The sequence below is a fragment of the Centruroides vittatus genome, unplaced genomic scaffold (genome assembly GCF_030686945.1).
Source record: "Centruroides vittatus isolate TY-2023 unplaced genomic scaffold, ASM3068694v2 contig_743, whole genome shotgun sequence".
Lineage (NCBI taxonomy): Eukaryota > Metazoa > Arthropoda > Arachnida > Scorpiones > Buthidae > Centruroides > Centruroides vittatus.
Genome location: NW_027122479.1, coordinates 163,553 through 186,489, shown reverse-complemented (window position 1 = coordinate 186,489; position 22,937 = coordinate 163,553). Strand labels below are relative to the sequence as shown.

Genomic DNA, 22,937 nt, shown 5'->3' with positions numbered 1-22,937 from the left:
TGAACTTTAATTTTGAACAATTTATTTTGAAATTAAACTTGTAAATAATTCTATAAATTACACTGAAACTGGCCCGTGTTTAAATGTCGTCGAGAGAACCCGGAAAACTCTGCGTGGCAGGCTCGTTGCCGAGGCGTGAACCCGCCGCCGACTACCGGGATTCTGTGGTTTAATCCATTCTACCACTAATGGGTGTTTGGACCTAAGAGGGTCTCGTACCGATCTATGTCGAGTTTTCCGAATTCCAACCGAAAATTGATTATTTGTAATTCGAGAGTGCCGAACCTAAAGGTCGTATCTATTTTTCTCGATCGTGTCGGGTTTCCCACAAAATGGTGAGAAAGATACGTGAAAGTACCGTTACACGTTACTTTACTATTGCTTTGTTCTCTGTTGCAAATTGAATCTGACGAGATAACATTCGTGCAAAGTGTAAGAATGACCCAGACATATTTTGCTACATTTGTAGTTATTTTACAGCATTAAAACAAAGAATAACTATATCCGACTGTGATAAAAGCCTTTAAAGCATATTTTAGGGTAATCTAGGTGACCGGGTAAAGCCCTTAGTGCCACGAAAATAGAGTCCCAATGGTGTGGCGAAAGCGAGAAAACTTGCTATTTTTGTACGTGAATGTATTCGGCTTCGACAAAAAGTCGAAACGTTCCCTACGATATCTTAACTTACACTCTGCCGGAATGCCCGTCCCTTGCTGCGACGAAATCCTTATCCTACTTTCGCTAAATTTACAAGTTTGAGTGTTTCTGCAAATATGGATAGCGATGGCGAGGACTTTGTGTTGCCGGGTGACGAAACCGGGAGGTACGAGTCTCGCTCGACCCGAGTCGAACGATCTCGCGTGTGATTTTTATCTACCGAATGCGTCGGCAGAACTTTTGGGTTCGAGATTTAAGAAAAGAAATACGCTAACTCCCGAAACGACCGCGATCTGTTAAAATATTTTCGGAAGGACGGACGACTTGTCTACCGTATCGATGCAAAAGGACAGATTAAATCTATGGAATGTGAGTACCGTGCAGGGGCATGGAGGATCTTCGTCCACAGCTTGAAAAGAAATTTAAAATGTGTGATTGAACGATGGTAACGGGTTAGCTTCCATTCCTATTGGTCATTCTGTACAAATGAAAGAAACTTATGAAAAATGAAACTATTCTTTTGTGTAAGATAAAGTACAGTATATCGATCACTGCTGGAGGGTTTGCTGCGATGTGAAGGTTATATCTTTGCTACTAGGTTGACAGACGGGTTACGCGAAATACCCGTGCTTTCTGTACCTATGGGATAGTCGTCGAAGGACTGAACGCTGGACAAGAAAAGGACCTGAATTTTTCCATAGCAGGTCATTCTTTTCTGTATATTCTTTACATCAAAAGAGTATACAGAATGAACTCCTTGTTGACCCTAATAAAGTTTTAGTCCCTCCACTTCACATAAAATTAAAGCTCGTGAAACAGTATAGAAAAATTCTGAATAAGGATGGTGCCTGCTTCAAGTACTATACATCTGCTCTAAATTCCCTGCACTGTCATATGGAAAGTGAAAGTTGGTGCTTTTGATGGCCCTCAAATTAGACTACTGATGAAAGACAAAGAATGATAGCAGACTATTGTTGGTCCTTGTAATGTGACACTATCATCTCTACCAATTTCAGAAAATCAAAGAAGGGAAAGGTCACGCCTGATTAAGTACTTACACATTTTTCATTCACAAGTGTAAACAAAAAAATTACCTTCTTGTATTTTTAACAGTCATAAGTACTTTGTTACGTGTAATGAAGTTTGTGAACAGTGTTATGACTAAAACTTGTGTTAATAAGTTTGAATTGTGAAAAATTGTGACACAATACATAACTTCCGATTGCATATCTGAAATTAGCAACATAAAATTGTACAAAATCAGTTAAACATCTAAGCAATAAATTTTATTGTGTAAATCAGTCTTAAATATAAATAAACATTCTTTACAATACTTAAATGCTGTACTTACTCGTATAATGTGCTATGAAGTTTAATATATGTGAATATTTTTGAATTAATAAATGGGAATATTCAAACAGACAAGTCATATTTAATTAATGTTTATAATATGTTTACATAGATGATACTATCTGCTTCTCTTGTGCTGTCTCGGTGTTTATTATACGAGACCAGCACAAAATGGTACTATGGTGACAAATGTAAAATCAATATGTGTCTTATTAAAAAAATAAATAAGAAAAGCAATCGGCCAAATTAGACAAGTTAAAAGAAAATTTGGTTATATTCTTTCAGTTATTTTACTATTTTTTCAACATTTCTTGAAATATTTCTTCAAGTAAAGTTTTAATGTGTAGTAAAGGAAGAAAAATACATTGTTTTAAATGCTATGTTTCAATAACTGTAAAATATGTGTATAAATAGTAGTTTAGAAGTGATAATAAGACAAGTAGCAGTAGCTGTGATCATCTAGTGATTAGGACATTGCATTGTGGCCACAATAACCCAGGTTCAAATCCTGATCATGGCACAGAACTTATTAATTATGCATTATATTTTAAAATGCATCCAGTTATTATTTTTTTGTTTTTCAGCTAGATAAGTAAGAAAAATATGAAGGTTTTATTATATTTTATGTGCTGAGAAAAGATTTCTTGACAGTGCACTGTCAGTGCACTGACAGGAATTTTTAACTGTAAATATATGTATTTTAAAAAGGAATGTGTATTAGTTAGCACCTCTTTACTTAATGTCTTAAAGAAAAAGCTGATAGAAGAGGGACGTGTGCCCGAAATGTGTATCTGTGTGTAAGATAGTTCTGAATAAAGAGTGATTGTTAAAGATGCCCAGTACCTATACACCCAGTTGTGAAAGTAAAGAACTAAAAGAAGACATAGTTGAAAACTATTAAGATATAGAATTGTCAAATTACAACATGTCATATTACTTTTAACATTGGCTGATTTAAGTGTGGCTCTTGATGTACATCTAGTTACCCATTCCTGCCAACGTGTCATGCCAGATAATAATGAGAAAAGATGATGAAATAATAACAATTTATTCCGTGAATATAACGTGTTCCTAAAACTTCTAGGAATAGATCAAACAGATTAAAACTAAAAACCATACACCCTGTTACAATGATTCAATGCCAACTCCTATGGGCTTAATCTTAAAATGGATCAAATTAGCACTAATGAAATCCATTTCATCGATCTTAACATCATGTTAAAAACAGACAGGGTTGAAACACAGATTTATCATAAGCCTACCTACTGCCCATGTTTTATTCCTGCTGCCTCTAGTGACTCATACTGTTATAAGCTGGCTGTGTTTATGTGAAGTCCCAAAAACGGGTTAACATTAATTATTTATATTAGAAGAATGTTAAAACGAATGTAGAAAATCGTCCATTGTTAAAAGGGACAAAAGCCGATCAAAGATCGTATTTGACGCGTTAGTCATTTGAAACCGCGACGCATGAAAAAAAAGGAGAAAGATGTCGAAAGACAAAAAGGCCTAATGTAAAATAAAACGCAATAATTGTAATGAGTAATGATTGTAGACGAATGTCCTCCAGTATAGATGGACCTTTGACAAGTCGCTCGTATACGAAATTTAGATCATTAAAATTAGGAAAAAGGGAAAAGTTAATTATGAAAAGGAACATCACATCGAAGCATTAAATTTCAAAAATCTCTCAGATTAGACAACAATGGGGAAAATATGAGCGCAAGTTTCAAAGTTCCATCAATTCTTTCCAACCTGAGTAAACGGAGGGTGTCAAGTAGATTTGTCGAGGTGGTTCTTTCTCGTGACTCGAACAGGGGTCGTTTTTCGCTTGGAAACAAGCGAGGGACCAATCGAGAAGAGAGAAAGGAAGGACGTGGAGCCAATCAACATGAACAATACGAAAAAGAGAGATTGAAGTAATCGCCGAATTGGAAGGACAAGAGACTTTTCCGAGAGGTTTCAAGGGAGACAAGAGGTGTTCCAAGGTGTCCATCGAAAGGTCCGCCGACGCCAACCGACGAGTCGCTGCACCTGCCGCTGCCCCGGGGCCTTCTATCGAGCGACGATAGGAAACACATCGACACAAAAACGTTCGAACGTTCACCTTTGTAACGATCTGTGCATAGTGTGAGTTGTTTTATATTTAAATAAACGGGTTTCTTTGTGAGACACTTATTGTCTGTGTCATCCTCCCTCACACCCACACGCGAACGACCCTAGACCATCCTGTCGCGGGATTAACGATCCCCCCCCTAAAGGTCGGCGAACTTACATTTAGGACTCTAGTGAGTGGAGCCTTCACACACTGCTTCAATGCTAACAATACTAAGATAGAATTGAAACTCATTAACAGCATAGCAATATCGCATAGATACAGTAGAACACTTATCCAAAAAAAAAACCATTGCAAAGCCAATAAAGTTTGAGAGTTTTATTTCTAGAACCCTTATCCTGTCATTAACTTGTAAAATCCAGCTTAAGAACAACATACACCTAACTAACAACAGTGAAGAAGAGATACAGTAGAGCCTCAATTATCCGCCCCCCGATTAACCGACCGCGTTCTAGTCGGCAAATTCAAATGTCCGCTAGTGATGTGGCTCTACAATATTTGGTTATGTCTTGGCTACTTTAATATTATTTTTGTTAAATTTTTGCATGTTTTAGCTGGCAGCACTGGCTCGACCACGAAAGGGAGGCTAGTATTTAAACCAGGCCTAATACACTATACTAATAATGTATTTTTTCATACTTTTCAGTTATCCGACCAACCCCAGTCCCCAATTAAGTCGGATAATCGATGCTCTACTGTACAACCATGAGTGCAAGAGCAAAAGTATGTTAGAGTGAACTTTGACCCAAGGCTGAAAGGCACATACACAAAGATAGCCAAATACATTAATGCTAGGATAATGCACATGCAGTTTAACCATTTTCTGGTATTATTCAACAACAAGAATGGAGCCCCAGGGATGTATTCAGTCTCCTTATTAGACAATAGATTTGGAAGAGATTTTATGTACCAGTACACAAGCTCTACTAAGAGATCATGGATGTGTAGAATTAAAGAGCACCAACAGGTCATCTGTATTATTAAACTATAACAACACTGGCCCAATATGTGAGCCAGGGGTGTCGATCATCTGGGATAAGGCAAAACTGATAAAAAAAAAAGTCTTCAATGTGCAAAAATTAAGAACCTTGAAATCTTGGAAAATTTTCAATGTGGATTTGCATTAATAATAGAGCTTGCAAGACAATATCTGCCACATGGCAGTTGTTGGTTGATAGTATTTTAAATTATAAAATAAATTGATGGAAAGAAAAGCTATTTTATTGGTTTAAAAAAATCAAAATGTATCAGGATGTATGAGGATTATCCAGAAAGTAACTGTAGTTTTCTTATAGTGCTGGCAGTAGTGGTGATAACAGTGCCATGTTTGGTAACAATGTAGAGAGAGTTGGTATGCATTGAGCTGATGCAGAGTGCAGGTCATGCACAACCGCTGTTCAAAATTTATGCTGCCATTCACAATCTTGCCAACTATGAGATATACTAAGTGATAAGATATCTGATAGTCAAAAACTCTAAAGCTGTTGAAATCCATCATCAATTGTGCAAAGTATGTGGAGAGTTGAGAGTGGATACCTGCATGAGAGGGTGAATTGAGACAATGATGCTATATGTTCAAAAATGGGTGGACAAATATCCATGATGAGCAAAGAAATGGCCAGTCATCTGTGGTGACTGTAAACTTATACAGAAAATTGAAGAAAAGAATAAGCCAAACATATATCACAATAACCTTATAATGCTTTGCAGGTTAGTGTGATATGTTTATCAATGATTTGTTTATTGGATTTTATTAAGCCAAATGACCATGTAATGAATCAGGCTACTTTACTGCTACTATTAATAATTAAATTCTAAGAAATTTGATACTAAAAGTAGGCATTAGCTGCCATCTCTTATTAAATTTAATAATTATAATTAAATTAATATTTACTAAATATTTTAGAATATTCTGGAAGAAAAGAATCAGCCTGGAGAGGACTTGAACCTGCAGCTCCTGCTTATCACACAGATGCATTGCCAGTTATACTACCTGGACCTCCACCCAACTCTTTGCTTCCAAACATATTTAATTTTAGATATAACCGTCCATGTCGCACAATTACCCATTATGGTACTCGGTTGTCTTCATTAACATCGGGCTTTGAGATGTTTACAGATTGACGAAAAGATTAGAAAGAATTGTCGATTCACAATTTCAGAACTTTCTAGTCAGTTTCCACAGATTTTCTTCATAGTTCTTCATGAAGTGATCATTAGCATAGCTGAAATCACAGGAGTTGGAGTTCTACAACAATAAAATAAAAAACTTGTAACATGCTATGACAAGCGTTTAAATTTTGCTGGAGATGATGTTGAAAAATATTGCAAAAGGTGTAGTCTTAAGTTATGTATAATAAAATTCCTTTCATTATACTAATGTGTTTTTAATAACCAAGTGGAAGTTACTTTCCAGATAGTCATATTTTTCAAAAGAATTACTGTGAGCTTTGTTGCACTTTCTGAAATGATTTTGTTGAATTCGAGAAATATTTGCAAAGATTTTTTTCGGGAATCACAAACCTTTATTTGATTCTTCTTGCATGAAGTCTATTGACTCAACTTTTCTTTTAAAGCTGAAACTGCTATTCATCTGTTTACTGTGATCTTGTTTCTAATGACTTTTTTCTTTACCAAAAGTTGAAAAACATTTTAAAAGTCCTCAAACTGTGTTTAAAACTTCATTATATAACTAAACTTTCCAAACTTTTAACATGCAGTCTATTTTATTAAAATATCAAACATTTTCAGTCTAATTAATTGGCCTTCATCAGGATCGAACAATTTTTCAATTTATGACAAACGAAACCGATTTTGGAACATTTTTAACTTCAAAATTTGCTTCATTATATAATACTGAAATACTTAAAAATAAATTTTATAGTTTGTATTATTTTCTAAAAAATTTTAGTCGCCTAACTTGTAGACTGTAGACTAAATTTATACCCATAAATCAAGAATAAAATATAAATAAGTGATATAAAAAATCTAAGTAACTGTTTTTCTCGGGCAAAAACATTTTAAGAGAAAAATTAATATAGTTAAGAATGCTCAATGTTACAGATATAATAGATAAATCAAAATTGCCACATTGAATCTTTTCTGGAATATAGAAATATAATCTAAAACTAATATGGATAATATTAATTAAAATAAAGCTTTGTTTTGTTTATTATATTAAAGATTTCATGCAGAAATATTCAGAACTGAAATACTTAATTTAGTTAAGAAATAAATTAAAAAATTATTATTGAAATTACTTCAATTATAGGAATAGTGCATTTTGGATTATTGTTAGATTCTTTTGAAGTTTGTTGTACAAGATAAAAGATATAACTATTTTAATTAATATTTAAGTGAAGATAAAAGATGTAAATCAAAAAGAAACCAGACAGTACGAGTTGTTTTAGTAGTGACGGTGGCGTAGCTAGGGGGTGCGGTAGGTGCGGTCTGCACCGGGCCCCCGGAAAGCGATAGGCCCGTGCGGGCCCCAAAATCACAAGAAAAAAGACCCGAAAAATTTTTCACGGCAATCGGAACAAAGCAAAATTTGGCATTTGGATGCTCGAGCTGAGGCCCCTATTACACAAGAAAACCAGCAACTCAACTGTAATCTAGTTATACACCATATAAACCACTACACAAAAATATTTTAGTCTGTTTACGTAAACAAAACAAAAAATACCTAATGCATCATTCATCAAATGAAAGAAATTGATTGTCTAAACGCAATGTTTTTAACGGAATAAATAAATTCAAAAGCCGAAATTTATAGAAAAAATTACTTGTTTTTGTTTGGACGTTCCCGATTACCATTACGGAAAAAGGACGCCCGTCGAAAATTTTTTTTCGAGGTCCCACAAATCCGGTTCCGCACCGGGCCCGAAGAAGCTATGCCACTGAGTAGTAAATATGATAGATTCGTGCCATTGTTATTATTGTGGAAAAATTGTAAAGAAGTTTAGCTTTATTTTTGACAACATATGAAGAAATTAAAGAAAATCAAACCCATTGAAGTATATGCTGGAATTTATTCAGTCTAGCTTCTAGCTACCACAAATTATTGTACTTAAATATGGCTTACCAGCTATATTTAAATATAATACTTTGTATGTCCTAATAGTATATGATATTCACAAGTATCATCACATATGGAATGTGGTCAGTTTATGTAATAAGTTTTAATTTAATGTATAATAGCAAAACACTGCAGGTCTTTTGGGTTCATTCAGAGCATGATCACCAATGACAGCAACACCTTTAGAAAAGCTACAATAGGAAAAGGAAGAGGAAAATAAACACACTCAATTAATCCTGCTTGCTTGCTGTTCTCTTTACTATATGTATTTTCTTAGCATAAGGTTGCCATTGAGAACAAATCACACAAGAACACTTTTAGTGGAAAAGGTTGATTTATTGATAGGAAACAATCTGCATTTCGAGCTTAATGCCCCTCTTCAGTCCTATTATAACAGATTTATTAGCAAAAATTATTACAGAGTTACAGATTTACTGATTGTATTGAAATATTTAGGATATGTGTACAAATGTTTACACAATAAAACACAAATACCTGAGATTTTAGTGACAGTTAGGATAACATGACTTGTGAGAAGACATAATTGAAAAAGGAAAGAAAAGTGAGCCAAAATTCTTTTAACTCCACTTTTATGCACTTTTGAATATAACACGTGCTAGAATAAAAAGGGGTATCTTAAATATAAAATGAAGTAATTAATTAAGAGACGACATTTTATAAAATTAATAAAAGAATACCCGTAGGGTGTGAAATAATTCTGACGAAGTGTACAAAAAACATAGACCGGATAGGAGAGGTAAAAAGACACGAGTATTCCCTGTATCGTTCTCTGAATGTTTGATGTGTTGAACTACACAGTGGGATACGATAGAGGGAGGGAAGTAATACATCTTAATGGGCTTTGCTATTTAGATGATTTATGACAAAGTTGGTATAATCATACTTCACCACTCTTATATGCTTTTTTATACGGGTTTTTAACACTCTGCTAGTTTCACCTATGTAATAGTACTTTGGATAACATGTACAAGTGAAGCTGTAAACAGGGTTTTATTTAATAAAACATCAGTATTACTATTAGTTTCTTCTTTGGTTTTTAAGAAATTTTTGATTTTATTGTTTAGTGTAGGTGCTAAAATGATATTATATGGTGTTAGTATTCTTTGGATGTTTTCAAAAATAGTAGGGGTATAATCTAATTTTTTGTAAATTATTTGTGTCTTTAGTTTGAGTTGTTGACTTGATGAGTGGTTGTGCAGCCATTTGTTGATAATTCTGTTTGGGTAGTTATTTAATTGAAAGGTGCAATAAATTTGATCTATTTCTATGTATGTATTTCTATTCTTATCACTTGTTCTCAATGGCAACCTTATGCTAAAAAATACATCCTCAATTAACTTTGAAGAAACAGCAAAAATTAAACTTTTGCCATTTCTCTTGGAAGTTGCTTTGGATAGGGCAGAATGGAAGAGAAGGACTTGAAGTGCCAACCCTTCATATAAATGGGAAAAGGTCAAGAAGAAAAAGATATTACATTTTATCAGTATACGCAGACCCGTCTTTGGTATATGCGAGGCCCTGGGCCAAGAAAAGCTTGGAGGCCACCCTAAGGAATTCATAATGGAGGGTTAATGTTTATAAATTTTTTCAATTAGCTATCTCTGCTAAACATATTGTTATATTTATGTTTAATAAAAATTTATCAAACATATCTTTTGATTGTTTACTGTTTATAATAATTTTATTACTTGTTGCTCTATTCAATTTTGCATATTTTTGAGGTCTCAAATGTTAGGAGGCCCCTGGACCCAGGCCCGATAGGCCCACACCTAAAGATGGGCCTGAGTATACAGTGGGTGATTGGTTAACCTTTCAGCAGTGGGAGAGTCAGGTATGGTTCTATCCCTTAGTAGTGGAGAATATACCCGAAAAATTTTTAAAGTATTTTTTCACGCAATTTTTCTCATTTCCGTTTTAGAAAAAGTATTTGTAAACAGTTATGTCTAGTAAAGAAAAGTCTTTTTTTATTGTTACATAATTCATTTTTTATGTGAATTTTTTTTGCGGTAGTTTTTGGCTAGATTTTGGTGATACCCCCAAAAGAATTTAACGTATATATACGTCCCTCACCACTGCCACATGATCGCCCTCGACTTATATATACGTCCCTCACTGCTGAGTGGTTAACAAGCATAATCGATTCCAAGGACCATGTTTGCTACCCGAATTGTTTGTTAACCAATTATCAATATACCATACATTTTTATGGTAATTTGATTAATTCGTTCTAGAGACCCCAAAAAATAAGTAAAAAATTATATACTTTCTTACTATTCTTAAAAGTAATCCTTCCATTTTTTCATGGATGGCACATCTTTGTTCCTTAGATGTGATTTTCGTTACTCCTTTGTCTGCTTGAGTCTTTTTGATTATATCTTAGCTAAGATTGTGCTTACTGTAGACCTGTTGAAGCCATACTACCTGGCAACATCAGACATCTTTCCACTTTCTACCTTGGCTATTATCTCTTGCTTAGTTTCTATAGTAAACACAGTTTTTGACACTCCACTCTTTTTAGGCCCCATAATATCAGTTTTCTTAAATAAAAAGTTCAGAAAAGCACTTACAAAAATTTAGAGAACAGAAATTAACTAGTGCAAAAAAGGTTGTGTACATGACTGTGAAAGTCTCATTCCATAAACCACATTAAAATATAGTTTTACAAATGTTAAATGCAGCGTCGCTTCTTCTTGTGTTTGTTCTGTGAGGCATTCATTATTCAAACATAAAAATCTTTTGTAAAAGTGTTCATTGTCCATTTTTTTGCAGTTTGAACTGTTCGTTAACCGATCACCCACTATATTCTATAGCACTATACTAATGCTTTATTGAACTAGACCTACTGATTAATATCTACCTAAACTTATAAGTGAGTTTGAAATCGTTTTAACGTACGTAGCAAATTATTTAGAGACCCGGAGAAAGACCTGGCAACCTACTCCAGTATTTTGCCAAAATATCCTATGGATCAGTTTACAAATACAGTTTCAAATGTGGTATTGACTTGTGCCACCCTTGGGCCAGAAGTTACTAATCGAATAACTGGGAAAGAGCAATGAGTTGTTATTAGTAGCAGGAGCATTGATGATGTGACCAGGCTAAATCCTAATGGACACCTGACTGCTGATGTAGCTTATAGTGAGAAGAGAACTCTGTGCTGTACTAAAGTATTTAAAATTGGAACTTGCAATGTGAATGGGTTACACATAGGAAAGTTAAACATCATCAAAAATGAAATGAATCGATTGAAGATAAATCTTCTAGGCATCAGTGAAGTTCACTGGACTGGAAGCACATTCTTTAATACCGATGATTATGTCATCTACTACTCTGGAAATGATATCATCTGCCGAACAGGAGTAGGTTTCATTCTGCACAAGATCAGTTGCACCATAGAAAGCTTTCGAACAATTGACGACAGAATCATAGCAATCCAATCCAGTATATATGATTGTTATATACTGGACAAGAGGCCAGTGTAAGAATGCCATATGGTGATACAAACTGGTTCAAGATCAGAAGGGGTACCTGCCAGGACTGTATCCTTTCACCATCACTATTCAATCTGTATGCAGAGGTAGTGATGAGGAAAGCAGATTTGAATGAGTCTAACGTTGGAGTGAAAATTGGAGGCAGGAACATCAATAATCTCTGACATGCAGATGATACCACGCTGCTCATGGAAAGTCAGGAAGATCATGAGCAGCTGCTTCTGAGTCAAGCATGAAAGTGCAAAGGTAGGGCTGCTTTTGAACTTCAAGAAGACCAAAATAATGACTACTGCATGGAATATGAAACTCAAAATAATGATCAACAATGAAGAAATCGAGGTAGTGGAAAATTTCATATTCCTTGGGTCCAAAATCAACTGTAATGGAGATTGCAATCCCGAAATCAGAAGACGCATAGCCCTTGGACAAACCTTGGTGATCAGCATGAACAGCTTTTGGAAGAGCAAAGACATCTGCCTCCAAATTAAATGCAGATTAGTTAGAGCAATTATTTTTCCTATTGTCATATATGGATGTGAAACTTTGAATCTAAAGAAATCAGACAGAAAGAAGATAGATGCTTTCGAACTGTGGTGTTGGAGACGGCTTTTGCACATTCCCTGGAAAGCATGGATCACCAACAAAACTGTCTTAGACAGAGTCCAACCGAAAATCTCACTGGAAGACCAGATAAACAAACAGAAATTGTCCTCTTTTGGTTATATAATGAGAACCAACTCCGTCGAGAAGGCGATCATGCTAGGGATGGTTAGTGGGAAAAGAGCGTGAGACCGACCAAGGACTCGGTGGCTCAACACAATCAAAAGTGACACTGACATGACTTATCTATAATGGAATTGAAGAAGGCTGTGCAGGATAGAGAAGCATGGAGAGCTTTGATCCATAGAGTGACCGAGAGTCGGACACGACTAAACGGATAAGATAGACAGATAGATAAACTTATAACAAAAAAATGCTTTAATGAGGTGAAACATTTGATAAACAGATTCAAGTAGTTTTTGCTACTACTACATTAAAAAATACAGCACAAGTGGATGAAATTACAATAAAAACACACACTAATACTTCTCGTTGTGGATTTTTGGATGCCTTCAGCCATAACTTCTTCCATACTTCATTTGTGAATCAGTTAATTCTTGCCAAGCAAAGCTGATATTGCCTATGGCATTCATGTTATATTTTTTCCAAAATTGCACCAAACAAACAGATTTAAAGAAAGTACACCTTTTTGCCACTTTTTTCTGATTGGTTCGTGTTCATATTATACGAATCAACGAAAATACCGCAATAATTTAAATCAGCGTAAATTTTGAACTATTTTTAGGCTTCAAGCAGACTGTGTTATATTGAATCAGCATTAAGCGAGGCAGTGTTAAGCGGGGTCTTACTCTACATATAAATAAAAGTTACAAATATACAAAGAAAAATCAAAGTATAAAAATAACTAAAAATATAAATAAGATCATAAATGTTCATAAATTGCCTTTCATGTTCAGGAACAGATGTGCTATGTAAGAGATGCACATTATCAAAAGCCACCTAAACCTCATTGTCATAAGCAAAGGCCACAAGGACCGTTGTGCACAAATCCTATCAAATGGTGTAGTGAAGTTTCTCAAGTCTAATATTCAAGTCTGCAGATAGCTTTAATATATTCATAGAGCTGATTTACCATTTTGAAAAAGAGGAATTGTGTAAATGCCAGGTAATGAAGAGTATTTGCTTCTCTCTATAATTTCTGACAAAGTAAATAACTGTTGGACTTCTCTTAAATGCAATCATGGCAATGGCTGTTAAAGACAGTTGAAAGAGTTTCTTCTTATAATAAATTGGTTTATTTTAATTGGATTACAAGTATTAGTATTTATTTCCCTAGCTTTCATTTTCCTATTATATATTCTTCATAAGAAACAATAATTCAAAAATAGAATATAGTTACTTGAGATACAATACATAATCAAATCTTTTATGGGTTAAAATAAAATAAATCAAAACAATATTCATCATTATTTTATCTATCTCAATTATTTTAGACTTTTATCCATGTTTAAGATTCTCAAAGTTTTAAAATGCAGTAAAGTATTATAATATATTTATAAATGCTCATGCACTGAATATTTTATATTGTATATCTTCCAAAGAAAAAAAAACTTTTTTTTAAAATTAGATGATAAACTAGCAAGCAGGACTGTTGAGAGCTTGTATGGGGCTTGAGATAGAGTAGGCCCCTTTAGCTTCTTAGTAACTCCTCTAGTTCTTACAGACACCTTTTGCCATGTTTCTTTTTTTCTTTTTAAGAAATGAAATACAGAAACATTTCTTTATTAATAAAAAGCAGACTTAAACAATTTTATTTTTTGTCAGGAAAATTAACATTAATTAACAGAGGTAAGAACTATCAGGGCCTTTAATTTTCTTCAGGCCTGGGGAAAAATTTCTAGTCCCTCTCCTCTTGATTGCCTGCCAGCAAGGATATTCTTTACTCTTTACACAAAAAATACATGGCAATGCTCATTGGACATTGTAACAAGCAAAAATTGTAAGGGCCCCCGTTAACAAGGAAAATACATGGTTACAGTCTTGTTTAGATTAGTGATGAGATTAAGATCATGGAAACTATCCAAAAATTTATCTAGATTATGTTGTACAAATTTGGGTAATTATTTATAATTTTAATACCATCAGTGTAATCTATTGTTAGAGAAGTAAGCCATTTCAAAGTATTGTTGACGTATGCTATGCAAATTAAAATGCTTAAGACTAAACTTTGCTGAATTCCTACAGTGAATGAGAAGTCTTAAAGTAAGTCATCGATTTTTATTTTATCAGTATGTAATATGTAATAATTGTCGGAACGTAGTGATGACTAATACTTGACTTCGTGCATTCCTTGTCAACAAAATAACTCTGGAATGAGTTGTCCGATCTTGATGAAATTTTCTAGGACGACTCATCATCACTCAAGGCTGAACTGATTAAAATTTCAACTTTCAAAAATGATCCATTTTTGTAGAACTGGAGATAGGGGTTTTTCTTCAGTATGGATCATTTTTGAGAGTTGAAATTTTAATCAGTTCATCCTTGAGTGAAGGTGAGTCGTCGTAGAAAATTTCATCAAGATCGGACAACTCATTCTAGAGTTATAACGGTGACAAGGAATGCATGAAGTCAAGTGTTAGTCGCTTCCTGCACGCATGTGTAGAAGCGTCATCTAGTGGTTGGAAAGTATGACAAGCGTTAAAACAGTAATTTTGAAAGGTAAATGTTATTGCTAACTAGATACACAACAAATATAAAGAATATTTATAGAATAATAAGTTAAAAAAAGTTTTTTTTTTCCACTTATTATTCTATAACATGGAGCAGCAGTGATCAATACTGATGGCTTTACGATCCATTCTCTCCTTCGTCTTCCTATCGTTAGTACGAAATTTCGTAATGCAATGTCCCAACAAGATCCCTACCTTGTTGGGACATTGCATTACATTTGCATTTGATTCTTTCAAGAAGTTCATTGAACTTAGTAATTCTCATAGACAAAATAGCGCAGATAGTTCCTTCACAGATGTCTTACAACATCTAGCTTCGGGTGATTTCTCTGATACAGATCTGAACATTCTGTCGACAAGAAATTGAGCCTATTTATTCAGAGATGAACTTGATCAGTTCCAAATGGCAGTAGAGCTATATCCAACAAATGAGCAAGTTAAACAAAGCAACGAAAACTACTTGCAGTTGACTGGATGCCCTCTTGCTTATATAGCATCTGATAACACTCCAGATATTGTCCCGCCTTCATCCAAAGATGGCTCAGCTCTTGGTCTCTCCAAGTATTTGAATCTCTCAGTTAATGCCAGAATCATGCTGAGAGTCAACTTATGGGTGCAAGGAGGTCTCGGCAATGGTTTGCTAGGAACTATATGCTACATTATATATGCTCCTAATGCTCGCCCTCCAGCTCTTCCTCTGTTTATTTTAGTGGAATTCGATAGCTATCAAGGATCTTTCATCTATGGTAATCTGTTTCCAATAATCCCCATAATATGCTCTTCAAACGATGGCAGTATATTGCGATCTCGTAAACAGTTTCCCCTTACCTTAGCATACTCGATGACTATACATAAATCAAAGGGATTAACTCTTCCAAAAATCAAAATAGATATAAGGAAAAAAGAGACAGCTATCGATCTTACCTATGTTACATTGAGTCGAGTGAAAAAAATAACTGACTCAGTATTTTTAAAGAGTTAAAATAAAGATCGCTACAAGTCAATCTGTAAGTCCAAGGCCCGTAGTGATAGACAGAATTTCATGAGACATTTGTATAGCAATTAATTAATGGCTTATTCTGACCTTATATTTGTACCTTTAAATGATCCAATAGAAATCAAATATATTGTTGAGAACGAATGATTCTGTGTTTCTTTTTTCCCTCATAATCTAGAAAATAAAGGTGCGAGCAGCTTCGTTCCGACTACACGCTGATGCAGCGTTACTTAACTAGTTATTTAACCACTGACTTACTGAATTGAGATCAGTTATTGTTTAGGATGTCTAATAGCTTATGTGGTAAAAGAGAATTAGCTTGGGAATGTCTGGATAAACTATGTAAGTGGATCATTTTTTTCTTGTAGTATTTTGTTATTTTGTTTTGAATATTTAGAACAATGGTTCCCAAAGTGGGAGCTACTGCCATAAATCTAGAGGAGTGAAAGGAAGCAAGTGGGCAGCAGGGAGCACTGGAGGCAGGGTACTAACCTAATAGTGATCACAGGCAAGGGTTGGGGTCACTGACAACCTTTCTCTTTCCTCTATTAAACAAATGGGTAAGAAGAAATATTGTGTTTAATGGTTTCCAGATGTGCAAAACAATGTATGGTAACTAAACCTTACAAATCTTAAAAATGCAGTCTATTTTATTATATTATCTAACGTTTTCGGTCAATTAATTGACCAATATAATGTACGGTAAGGACACAAAGTGTGAGGTTCACAGAAAGTTTTTCTAAGAATATTTCAGAGATTTTCTCACACAAGGGAAAATAGGTTAGGGGACATTAGATATAAATTTATGGAACCAAGGGTACAACGGATCATAAAAGTTTGGGAATCATTGATTTAGAAGGTTAATGACTGTAGAATGATGAGGTAGGCCACAATGCTGACTAGAAAATATTTTACTGATTATTTGTGTGTATATCTGGTTGTACATACATGTTTTGAATATTTTTAACATAGCAGATAATAAACATATTTGGAAATAATAAATGTGTCCTGTTTTTAGGAATTGGTTTTAATGTTGAAGAATATAATTGATTGGACATATATTTATTTTGAAGAATTAATGGGAAAGTATGTAAGAAAATCATACTAGCTGTAAGTTTAATTTTCTTATAAAAGATGGATGGCAGAATCAAGACTTTGCAAGGAGATTTTGTCTATGGCATGTCAAATTTTCTGAAGAAAAATAACAATTTCTTGTTGGCAAAAGGTATAGAAATCGATAAATCAGGTATTAATGATTTGTATGAGTTTATACAGGATATATGTATAAATCTTTGTTGTTGTTTTATATCAGGCTTACTGGAACAAAGTAAGCATTCCAATAGCAGTTCTGTTACTTTACTATAACAATCAAATCTCAATGTGTTTGTTGAAACAGCTTATAGTGTATGCAAAATAGTTAATTTAAAATATTTGAATAAAAATGAATTGTGTAGAACTTCAAAATTGAATGGGTGATTATAAGCAATAGGTTTTTCTGAAGTTTCATGTCCTGCTTGACTGGTCAGCAGCTGATATTGACAGAAAACAAAGAAAAGCATTAGGTTGTCATGCCAGCACTACTCATTGATGGGTTGCTCAAATTAAAGAAGGTAAAGTGAATATCGAAAAGACATAGGGACGGGAAAGAAGTGATCTCAACAGGAAGACAATCACATCAAGAACAAGGAACTTTTGAGGAAATCTAGGACTAGAGACTGCAAACTATCAAGGCAACAACTGGCATTCCATGCAAAATGGTTTGGTTTATATTAAAGAAAAAACTTGATCTCAACAAAGTGCACAAAACCTGGATTCCATTTGAACTGACAAAACTTGAACCAAACTGCAGCATATCAAACAAATTTTACTTCAATTGCAGAAAGTAAGGAAACTCTTTGAACATACAATTGCATGATGCAATTGATGAGATCTGGATTCCCATGTATAAACTGGGTACACGACAACTGGGAAATTCACAAAGGGTGATAGACAAGGGGACAACAGAAACTTAAAAATTTTTGCACGCTTAGCAAGCATATTATTTAGTGGATATTTTTTTATTATATTTTGTAAATGTCAGAAAATATATATAAATATAAATATAGTTAAGACTTATGAGTTACGAGTTATTTCAAACTTAGAAAAAGGAAATGTCTTGGAACAATATATTGCAGCATGGTTAATTATTCTGTCAGAAATGGTTAATGTGCAATGATTTATTATAATGTGGTCAATGTCAGCATAATATGTATAAGAGAACTTAACAACTATAGATTTAATAATAAATTTTAACAAGAATTGGTTTAACACCCATTTCAAATACACTATTCACTGATAAATTTATTTTTAAAAATGATTATTATTAACTATTCTAATAGTAAAGTTTATGCATTTTGAAAATGTTAATTATTAAATGATTTTTGACTTTCAAGTATTTTCATATTAATATTTAAGAGTAACATATTAAATAGTAATTGTTTTTATTAAAATAATTAGAATATTTAGTAAAAGTTTTACTATACTCTTTCAATTATGTAAATGGTTTTACAAAACAAAGCAAGAATTTATTTTGCATAGATATCATTGGTACCTGCTGGGATTGTTGGTCATTCCTACACATGGGAAAAAAATAAATAACAAGAATTATTGATCCAGGCATAGTAGTCCTCTGAGGTTTATCTTTTGTCTTTAGTGTCCGTATTTTTGAAAAAAAAACCAAAAACGACAGAAGATAAACTTGTATTAAAAAGAATAAAATAAATTTTTAGGTATTTTCTATCAACCATAATTTTGGATTAACTCTAGAATTAATGTATTATATATATTTAGTAAATATAGTAATACCTCAGTTTTCATCAATTTTTTCACTTTTATTTTAGAAAGTTGAGAATATAATAGCAAAGGTAAAGAGTGGGCAGATGTCTGATGTTGCTGGGCAGTATGGCTCGAACAGGTCTACAGTAGGCCGTAGTCCAATCTTATCTAAGAAAGATACTGTAATATCAAGAAGACTCGAGCAGCTTAAAGAGTAACAAAAATTACATCCGAGAAAAATTTGTTTCGGTTTTCGTCGGCGTGCCCACGTAACTTCCTGCTAATTTTGCAAAAGCATAGGGCGACCCACATGTTTTCCTGCTCAGTGTGTCACTGTTTCTCATTGTGTGAGCATTACTACACACGTCTAGCCAAACAATTCCATTGCTTTCCTTTCCTTTTAGCTCCATCGTGGGACCAAAGAAAGTTTTCAGAGGCAGCAGCCCTTCAAATGTCATGTTAAATGTTCATTTATTCTTTACATTAGTCTTTTATATTCATTTTATATTAATTTCTTATTAGTATTACAACACTATATTCATTCTCTATAAAATGTATTTTTGGTATGTATTTTGGAGTGTCTAGAACGAATTAATTGGATTTACATCAAATAATCACATGGAAATAATTGCCTCGGTTTTCGTCGGTTTCAGATTTTGCAGATTGTTTCCGGACGGATTATTAACAAAAACCGAGGTATCACCGTAGTTTAATTTTGTTATAGAATACTACGAAAAGCATTGGAAATATATCAGTAAATAATCTATTGGCAAAATACTTCATATTATGTAAACATCTTTAATTGCTCGTGGTAAAGACAAAGGTATTAATTTTAAACATTACTTTTGGAGAATATTTGTTTCTTCATTTTAAATTTTCACCAATTTTTCCAAATCGTCGGCACCATTAAAGTCAGGAGTGCAGAATCGTAGTTACTTTGGACCGACGATAGCATTTTTTTTTTTTACTTATATAAGGATTACCATCTTCGACACGGAGTCGAGGATGCCCTGCAAACGTAAAGTCTCATGTGGAGAAGTCCACATAAATTACCTATCGTGGTATAAATAATATTAGTAAATCATTTCCATTTTAACTCACACTTTAAAAATTATTTATTAAACATTTCAAACTCGTCATTATTTAAATATTTCGTCCGACATTCGAGTCGGAAAACAACTCGACGCTTTAAAACGACACGTTTTCGTCAGACTTTCTACACGTAGGGTGTTAACTAGTCATCTAACGTACTTTTAGACATTACGGCAGGCAGATAGCCAAATTAGTGAAAAAGATTCTTATATTTCTTTTGAACGTCGCAGATGTCGGAACGATTGAGATTAAATAATAAACGTTCTTCAATTTTCGCAAGAGCGGCAAGAGTCAGAACTACGGTTTCGTGCTTTAACAAACTATAAACGTTAACTCCGTAGACTGGCATCAGATTTAAATGTCCGATCTCGTCGGCGGCCAGGGCGACGTTTCTCGGCACCACGTCGGCATCGTCGACGAACAGGACGGAGGGTCCCCATCGGCGGCACTCCACCAACTCTTCCAGGTATTTCGGATCGTCCGTGGGCAGGTCCAGACCGTCGACAATCTTCAGGTCGTCCTGCGCAAATTTTATGGAAAGTGCCACGACCAGACCTTTCACTCTCATGAAATACGGCAACATAAAGAAATGAGTGTTGGGTCCACGGGGTCCGTGAGCCACTCCGCCGCCTTTCCAAAGGGGCGAACGAATGCTTCCGTGTCTGGCCCGTCCCAGACCTTTCTGGGGCCAAGGTTTGCGTCCTCCGCCCGGCATTTCGGCTCTAGTTCGCACGCACTTCCAATCGACTCTTCGATACTTCATTTGCCACTGGACGTTGACCTGTAACATATCTAGTCTGGGTGGAACGGCAAATACATCCGGATGTAGATCAACTGTACCCAATTTTACACTTTCTAAAGTATCCAGCCCTTCTACCCACGCTTGACGAGGTTTGGTATATTTTGGAGGATACTGTAATTTTCGAGACGTTATAATAGGAAGGGCAGGACGAGGGGGAATCGGTGGGACCCCGGACGGGTCGTGTAACGAATCGGTTTGAACTAATCTAACCTGCTGGCCGAAGACGGTAGAAGGAAGACGACCGTCGTTTAGCTTCACAGTTTTCGTTAGAAAACGTAACATCTTCAATAATTATAAAAATACCAACCGATCACCGGAAAATTACCTCACCACTTTGCACTCATTTTAACGTCGTCTGAGAGAAAATAGCCGCCATTACACTGTTGCCAACTCTCGTATTTAAAGTTGGCAACGTTCAAATTAACTATTTATCAGTTATCACTTTTCCTCTCAATTTTGTTTTTAAAACAGACATATATGATAACCATTTTAAAAACGTAGAATTATTCGATACCGGCCATATAAAAAGCGCTATAAACAAAAACCGACAGGACTACTTACCGACTCTGCACCGTTTAGGCCGCCATTGCGTAAGCTTGTTTTCGTCGTGGACTATTACCCATTTACTGAGGACAATTGGATCAAGGTGGCAGCCTACCTCTCTGGGGAATCCGAACGGAAGAAAAAATCCCTAGGAATTTTTCGGGGGTGGTCCGTTCGGATATGTCGGCTCCCGTTTCTCACCACCCGGCTGCCCCATTGTGGGCCTGGCCGAATCCATAATGGACTGGTTAATAAGAGGCCCTTTTAGTGCCCACAGGGCGGAAAGAGTTTTTAAAAAATTTATTTACTGAGAACTTTCCGGACTCCGAAGAGTCGCGGACCACAGTTTCGTAAGGTTCTGGTACTTCGGTAACATTTCACAACAAAACACACCGACTTAACATTTCATAAAGGCGATTTACTTTTCACGTTAACTCCGGGAAAAACAAACAAATAAATTACCATTCACATTAAATGCTTATAATCCTTAATAATTATAAATATATCATCTATATTAACAAATATACATGTTTTATACAACAATAATATATATATACAACTTTTCTATGTAATAAAATATACTTTTTACAAATATGTAGTATTGTTATATAATTTTACCGAAGGAGGCATTTTATGAGACATATAAGGCATTAACGGTTTCAACCCTTCAATAAAATTATATACTACGTATTTGTAGAAAGTATATTGTATCAACATTATATATATTAAAAAAACGGATTAAAGGATAACCGATATGACTTTTGTTTGGAAATTAAATGTTTCATTTAAAACAATAGATGAAACGTGCGTTAGAGCCACGCGTCTGAAATTTTTTGTTTACGGACCGGTACTTTTAAATTAAGAAATTAAATATAAATAATTATAGAACGGATCGGCACTGGTCCGCAAACCGCAGTTTTGGTAGCACTGTGTTAGAGCGCACACGTGCAAAATTGAATCGGTCACAGGCAAAGGATATCGGTGTAAAGTTAGTCCAAACGTTGTTTTGAATTTTTACTTTCCCAATTATTATATCTAACAGAGGGAAAATATGGCCATCTGTCAAAAAACCCCTCCTAAATATTTACATTTTTGGAATCGGTGGACCCCGAAACGTCCAGAAATATTAAAAAATCAGAGTTTTTTCTGCATGTACGGATATTAGTGTATGGATTTTGCTGAGAGGTTTGTGTATTAAAGGAATTGATATCATTAGATTTTGGTGGGTATTAAGGAAAATAAAGTAGGTCGTGTCATATCGCGAGTAGGGTCTGATTTAATGACGATTTTTACTGGTTATTAGCATTCACAACTTTTTATAAAACCCGTTCCTACTCTCAAAATTAAGTTGTTTGCCTTTTTATAATAATTCTATATATAAAAAGTTTTGTATTAATAAAATATCGTAACAGATGGTGCCACCAAATATTGTCGGAAAGTTAAGCGACTCGTGTATTCAATGGTCGTTTTTGTCGCACACTTTCGTCTATGGGTACGTTCGTTAAGTCGAACGAGTTAAACGCGTTAGTAACGAATCGTTCGAAAAGTAGTAGTCTCGCTCAGTGCGCATGCTCCGCGGTGATGACGTATCGAACGAAACTCTAACGAAGCTCACGAAGGAAAGAGTTAGTTTACTTCGTTAAGAAAATGGCGCCCGACGATATCGATGTTTCTAGATGTACTCGA

The 22,937-nt window shown here is 34.7% G+C and overlaps 1 pseudogene; it reads right to left on the bottom strand.

Annotated features, from left to right (window-relative positions):
- Positions 1 to 19,592: 19,592 nt before the first annotated feature.
- LOC136981097 (large ribosomal subunit protein uL4m pseudogene) lies at positions 19,593 to 21,081 on the bottom strand (annotated as a pseudogene).
- Between the last annotated feature and the right edge of the window lie 1,856 nt (positions 21,082 to 22,937).